This window comes from Trachypithecus francoisi, unplaced genomic scaffold (genome assembly GCF_009764315.1).
Source record: "Trachypithecus francoisi isolate TF-2019V2 unplaced genomic scaffold, Tfra_2.0 Lachesis_group8, whole genome shotgun sequence".
NCBI lineage: Eukaryota > Metazoa > Chordata > Mammalia > Primates > Cercopithecidae > Trachypithecus > Trachypithecus francoisi.
In genome coordinates, this window is record NW_022681473.1 from 37,320,993 (window position 1) to 37,326,992 (window position 6,000).

At 41.3% G+C, this 6,000-nt stretch overlaps 1 long non-coding RNA gene across 1 annotated transcript in view; it reads right to left on the minus strand.

The window, feature by feature from the left end:
• The window catches only part of LOC117080420, a 40,975-nt gene extending 35,519 nt beyond the window's left edge, over nt 1–5,456 (minus strand). The window contains exon 1 of the long non-coding RNA XR_004435822.1: nt 5,295–5,456. This is a non-coding gene — a long non-coding RNA (uncharacterized LOC117080420). The remainder of the gene's footprint in view (nt 1–5,294) is intronic.
• Between the last annotated feature and the right edge of the window lie 544 nt (nt 5,457–6,000).

Below are 6,000 nucleotides of genomic sequence, written 5' to 3' on the forward strand. Positions count from 1 at the left end.
TTGTCCCATGTGCACCCTCTGGTTTTCTTCTGCCATCTCAAGTTGGGATTTAGCACTTCTTTGAATTTTTCATACACAATTCACTCTCACTAAATAATGAGCAATGTGTATTTTATGGAAGCCTTCTTAATAAATGTGAAAATGAAGTTTCCATTCCATAATTGACATTTTATTTTTAACAGTTCTTATTAAAAATGGCCTTACGGCTGGGCATGGTGGCTCAGGCCTATAATCTCAACACTTTGGCAGGCTGAAGCAAAATGATTGCTTGAGACCAGCCTGGGCAATATAGCGAGACCCTGTCTCTATAAAAAAATTTTTTTTAAATTAGCTGGGTGTGGTGGCACGTGCCTGTAATCCCAGTACTCAGGAGGCTGAAGTGAGAGGGTCACTTGAGCCCACAAGTTTGAGGCTGCAGTGAGCTATGATCATGCCATTACTCTCCGCTTGGGTGACAGATTGAGACCCCATCTCTAAAAGTCATTAAGTGTCCTTTTGACCATTTCCCTACATAGCATTTCATGCTGATCACCTGCTCTCACTCTCTGTTATGCACAGAAGCTTTCACTTTTCAAACCCAGGCACTAGTCCACGGCTTGTTTGTATACCATGGTAGACTTATCAAAGCAAATTTTCGATTAGGCAGGTTACTCTTTACAAATGAATTTCCTATGAATATAAAAAATGTTTCTATATGTTTAGAATCTTCAAAGTTCAATTGCATGAAGCCTTTAGCATTTTCTTGGGAAAAATAATTGCTCCCTTACTAAGCCACAGTTACTTGTATAAACTCTTCTAGAGCAGAGGACACTCATTCACCTACATACCCACTGCAGTTCACCTAGCCATGTACCAGAAAGCACTAAACAAGTGTCTATTAAATTGAATGAATGCAGTGTAAGACCACATTATAAGTGTACTTAGCCCTAAATGGCTACAACATTGTTCGCAGCAGCCAAGGAATGGATCCCAGCAGTCAGGGAAAGCTACCAGATAGTCTAATTGAGTAATTCTCCACGGTAGTTGCACATTAGGCATCTGGGGAGTTTTTAAAAATTCGTGATCTGTACACCCCATCCCACATCAGGTAAATCAGAATCTCTGGGGGTGAAGCTCAGGCATCAACATTATTTTCAAAGCTCCCAGGTGATTTTACCAGGCAGAAAAGGTTAAAAATGATGAACAGTTGCTGGAGATTTGGACTAATATTATTCTCTGGGTCTAATCCATGACAGAGGAGAGAGACTAAGACCATCAGAGGGAGAGATATGGATTTCTTTTTTGCTTTTCCCTGTTGTAGATGTTTTAGAGTTTATACTGTTCTTTCACATGCATGCACATCTGCCACATCCCACCTCCACCACATAGTCTGGCCTCTGAGCCTTGTGCTGTGTGTTCACTTTGAGAGTGTGAAGAACAAAATGGCTACAGCCATGCTATGTACATATACAATCTTAGTTTTGGCTTGGTTGAGTATTGTTTCCCCAGGTTCCCAACTCCACTTTTACTGTTTTAGGTTCTGGTTTCACCAAGAATTCAGTGGCTGTGGTACCTCCTGGGTATGAGAAACTAAAGAACTTGTAAAGCGGAATTGGCCAGCTTTCCACACCCCCACCTTCACCTCACACCAACCTGCACTGACATCCAGAGGAAAACCAAGGGAATTGTTTCCTCCTGGTTTGGACACATTCCACTTGAAGCTCCTCCACGCATTGTGAAGCAGAATTCCTTTCAGTATATGTGACTGTAAAGGGATGAATTTTTGAACTGGAGACTTTGAAAATAAGGATGAGCATGTACAGAGTGAAAGCATGGGCCTCAAGTCAGCAGATTGGAATCCCTGACCTTGCTGTGTACGTCTCCAGCCACATAAGCTAAGCAGGTCACCCCTCACTTCTTTCAGCTTTGGTCTTCTCCTCTGCAAAAGAAGTTTCGAGACTGGGTAATTTACAAAGAATGGAAATTGATTTCTGACTGTTTTGGAGGCTGGAAGGTCCAAGACCACGGCACCAGCAGGTTCAGCTGTCTGGTGAGGGCTGCTCTCTGTTTACAAGATGGCACCTTGATGCTGCATTTTTCAGATGGGAGGACACTGTGTTCTCACATAGAAGAAGGGATGGGAGAGTGAGAACGGGCCAAACTCCTTCCATCAAGCCCTTTCACAGTGACATTAGTCTGTTTACCTAAACATGTCCCAAAAAGGCCCACCTCCCAACACTGTTGCACCGGGGATTCTTTTCAACACATGAATTTTGCAGGGACCATTTAGACCACAGCCAGGAGGATGCTGAATTTCAGGACCTTAAGGTTCCCTCCAGCTCTAAATACTTCATAGATTCTAAGTCCTGCAGCAGTACATGAGAAGTCTATTGAGACTCCCTAAACCATTCTCAAGAAGGTAAAGGCCCAGAGCCCTGCTTACACATGTGCTCAGATGGTGCACTGAAATTCAGAGCACTAGATAGGAGCCAGAAAACAAGTGCAAGTCCCATTTCTGCCTTGAACTCACTCTGTGTTTTTGAAAAAGTCATGTTCTTTCTCTGAGCCTTCATTGTCTCAGTTGTAAGATGAATGTTAGAATAGATCATCTCTACTGTTCCTTTCAACTCTGCCATTCTAGGGATGTTGGATGTCCTAGTGGCTGAGGGTTCATGTTACAATAAATATGAAATCGAAACATAAATCAGCACTCAAAACATGAAGGAGAAATTGGGATTAAGAAACGAGAAAATACCTATTGTCTAAGAGAGAGAAGTGAACCAAACACAAATGCAAGTGGACGGAAGGAAGGGAGAGGGGGAAAGAGGTAGGGAAATAATTCACAATAAAATTTAAATTCTAGATCTCTTTTATCTAACCGATGAAAAATATCTATAATTACATTTTAACTTAAATACAAAAATTATATTACATTTCAGAAAGAATGCTTCAACTCTTCAAATGAACAAGTATGTTGTTTGCAAAATCAACTTTTTTTTTCTGTAAATCTATGTGGCTTTTTCTGAAGAGAACTAACTAGGTTAATAAGACCATATTCCGTCAATTCTTACTGACAAATAATCACCATGTCTCAAAGTCTTAGGTCTTATTTTTTCCTTTTCCCTTTTGGTCTTTTTTTTTTTTTTCCATTTAGTCTTTTAAAAAGCTATTTAAAGACCTTCAATTTTAGATGCACACTCTTTAGCTTGGTACTTGAAGCCTCTTGTGATCTGACTTCACCTAGGGAGGGTTGCAGGCCTCACCTTTCCCTGTTCTCCTGCATATACCCCAGAGTCCACTTTTATTGAACCAGCTACTGCCTGTTTCCAAACTATTCCTCACCCCTCTCATCCCTGGTTTTTTTTTGTTTGTCCTTTCTCACTCCTGCTTCTGCACAAATAAATCATTCAAGACTCAAATTCCACTTCTTCCTTAAAACTTTCTCTGATTTTCTAAGCTGGAAACAATTTCCCACAGGCCCTGTTGTGAAATCCCCATCCACATTATTTCTATGTCTCTAGTGGCACTTAGTGTTTTCAGTCCTGCAATAAGGCTTCTAGAATACGACCTTCTGGAGAGCAAGGCTTGTGTCTGAGGACAGCACACGGAACAGTGTTTACGGGGCCAGGCTTGGCTGTCGGACAGACCTGGGCTTGACTCTTGGCTCTGTTGCTGGTTGCAGGGTGACCTAAGCAGGCTACTTGACCTCTTAACTTCAGTTTACTCCTCTATAAAATGTGGATGGTACCTACTTCATAGGCTTAGAATGAGACCCAGGGAGATAACAAATGTAAAATAACTGTTACTATAGCACTTATTGTATGTCGGACCCTGAAAGCACCTGACATTTGTTTTTTTGTTTTTGTTTTTTTTCACTGTTAAAATAACTTTAATTTATCTTGCATTTTACAGAGGTCTATGAATGATTTTTAAAAAGCACCTGTTTACCCCATATCATGTTTCTCTGACAGTTGTTGAAGCAGGCAATGAGTATGTCAACAGCTTGAGCATCAGCGTCTTACAAAGATTTCAGACTAACCAACCACTCACCAAAGAACTTGGCAGCTTTTTTTAATCTCGTTTTTAATACAACGGTATGTCAACTCTGATGGCAAACCTTGTCTTAATTTAATTTAATGTAACTTAATTTAGGAGAGCTAAGTAATTAAACATGAAGCCAAAGTACATAAGAAAGCGGCAGCCCTTTATTGCAAATATGCACACACTCTCTGGTGAGGTTCTCTGGTCCTCAGGTGTGGGGGGGCCAGGGAAGTCCTGTGCTCTTGGGTGAGGTTCTCTGGTCCAGGAATGAGGGGGCCGAAGAAGTCACGCGGCTCCTGCCGGCAGCGGACTTTTATGCATTTGTACTGGAAGGGGGCGGGCAGTGGGAGGGATAAGGGCGTGATAGGGGCGTCTCCATAGGCATGGCCCGGTAAGTTTCGATCTCTTTGGAGATCTGTGGCCCCTGCTCAGTTGATCTGCATTTTCAGGGGCGCAGGCTGCATTTTCCCCCGCGCGGGTAAGTTGGTGATGAAGAACCCGGAAGCAACAGGGGCGGTGCCTTCTTGTTTACCTTCCTCCATATCTTGTCCTTTCTCCCTCACCCAAACAAACCTGTCCAGCCGCATCTCCATAACATGCTTTGCAAAATCAGTGATTAGCAAATTAGTTAGCTTTGGTAAGGAGCTTGATAGTTATAAAATTCACGACTTCACAGAAACTATTAATATTAAGTAAGCCACACTTTATACATGAAGAACCTGACTCCCAAAGAGCTTAAGGGTCTTGCTCAAAATTAATCATTCTGCTAGTAAGTAGCTAGTCTGGTTCCATAATCCATGGTCTTGTCCTCTGAGCTATATTGATTCTATTCTCTGATTGTTATTTATTTATTTATTCATTCATTTATTGAGATAGAGTCTCACTCTGTTGCCCAGGCTGGAGTGCAACGGGTACGATCTTGGCTCATTGCAATCTCCGCCTCCCGGATTCAAGCGTTTCTCATGCCTCAGTCTCCTGAGTAGCTGGGATTGCAGGTGTGCGCCATCACGCCCACTTAATTTTTGCATTTTCAGTAGTGATAGGGTTTCACCATGTTGGCCAAGCTGGTGTCGAACTCCTGACCTCCAGTGATCCACCCTGCTCAGCCTCTCAAAGTGCTGGAATTACAGGCATGAGCCACCATATGCAGCCTGATTGTTATTTATTTTTATCTGTGACTAATTCACATTTATTTTCTTATAGAACCTAGCACACCATTGGCATGAAGTAGATGCTCAAGAAATAATTATTTGAAGTGACTCGAAGAAATTCACCTGGTTAGATGCATTTGTGCTGCTGTAAGATTAGCCACTTGAATGACATGTTTGTAGGGAGCCAACAAACAGCTGGTGAGCCTGGGGGGCTCTTCTGGTTTCCCTCCTTGAGCTCATTTCTATAACCTCCTTAAGTGAATGAGCCTAAGATACATTGCTCTAGCCCTGGAAAGAAAAGATTTCATTTTAAAAATTGTTTTTCCAAGGAAATGTCAACAATACTAAACACACCCACATATTTCAGAGAACAAATAATGACAGAAAAAAGATTACTATTTTGCTGTGTGACCTTAGGCAAGTCATTTGGTGTCCCTTAGACTTAGTCTCCTTGTCTGTACAATGGCAGGGCTGAACATAATAATCTTTAAGCTCCAACCTTTAGTGATTCCATGTTGTTGTATTTTTTTTCTTCTTTTGATATCTCAAGATATGTCTTAAGGCACACAGGATGCAGAAATGTAGAAATTTGATTTATATAGGCTGTATTTGCACAATGCAAAGAACAAAACCGAAATAAAAGCATTTTTGCTCAGAGTTATTTCCGTAACTACTCACAAATTTGCACAGTATTAGTAGTAATAGCACCTCCTATAAATTTAAAATACTTTTGCATTTATACAGGCTTTTAGAGATTTTTCAAATCCTTTCACTCCATTGTTAAGAGGTCCCCAGACTGTTGAAAAACATCCCAACAAAAACATGAAAG